The 1048-nt window shown below is 40.5% G+C and overlaps 1 non-coding gene across 1 annotated transcript; it reads right to left on the bottom strand.

Moving 5' to 3' along the window:
- Positions 1-10: 10 nt before the first annotated feature.
- On the bottom strand, positions 11-1043 carry LOC101307452. The gene is made up of 2 exons (XR_185436.1): positions 650-1043; positions 11-541 (listed from the first exon to the last, which is right to left on the bottom strand). It is a non-coding gene; the product is annotated as an uncharacterized LOC101307452 (transcript).
- Between the last annotated feature and the right edge of the window lie 5 nt (positions 1044-1048).

Raw genomic sequence — 1048 nt, 5'->3', positions numbered from 1 at the left:
TGCCAAGAAGAGCAAAAGGCCTTGGACACGTAATGGATCTTGAAGTACTACTTCTGCATCCCCCTGACCAAATCCGCCCACATTAGGATTACTCGTTAATGGTTGATCAAGTTTGATGGATTCGCCCTCAGAAACAAGAAGTTCCGGCCCTGGAGGGATAATATCAACCACTTGACGCCCGTCCGATGCCTCCACTATGGTTATTTCGTATCCCCCCTTTTCTTTTCGTATAATTTTGCTTATTATACCCGCTGCTGTAGCATTATAAACATTATTGTTACTCTTGCTCCCGTCGGGATAAATCTGACCCCTTCCTCTGTTCCCGCCTACGTATATGGGATATTTTAAGAAGTGAACATCTTTATTAGTAGCAGGGTCCGGGGAAAGAATAGGAAAGGTGATTTCACTATATTTCTGACCAGGAACAGGACCTATCACAAGAATATTTTTTTTAGTAGGGCGGTAACTTTGTAAAAGACAGATTTCCTATCTTTTCTTTAATCTCGGGCGAAATACGATCGGGCGGGGCTAGTTCAAATCCCTCGGGTAAAATAAGAACAGCCCCCACATTTAAAGCTCCTTTTTTACCATTAGCAAGAACTTGTTTCACTTGCAGATCATAGGGAATTCGAACAACTGCTTCAAATACAGTATCCGGAAGTACCGCTTGTGGAACCTCGATATCCACGGGTTTATTAGCTAAATGGCAATTGGCACATACAATACGGCCCGTTGCTTCTCGTGGATTTTCATAACCCTGCTGTGCAAAAACGGGATAGGCATTTGAAATGGGTGCCTGAGTTATTATATATATGATGAGCGATAGGGAAATGGATCGAGTAATCTCTTTCTTTATCGACGAAAAGGTTTTTTTAGTTTGCATGGTCCAATCATTGATCCCGAAATTTTCTACAATAAAATTAGGTAGGTCACTAGTAGAGTTCCCTATCTATAATTTTGATATTTACTGAAATAATTTTTCTGAAATATTGGAGAAACCCCTTTACTGGGTAGAAAGAATAGGTACAATTTTGAGTGTTTTGCTTAT

The sequence above is a fragment of the Fragaria vesca genome, unplaced genomic scaffold (genome assembly GCF_000184155.1).
Source record: "Fragaria vesca subsp. vesca unplaced genomic scaffold, FraVesHawaii_1.0 scf0512799, whole genome shotgun sequence".
NCBI lineage: Eukaryota > Viridiplantae > Streptophyta > Magnoliopsida > Rosales > Rosaceae > Fragaria > Fragaria vesca.
The sequence above is the reverse complement of the archived record's forward strand: the minus strand, read 5'-3'. Positions and strand labels throughout refer to the sequence as shown.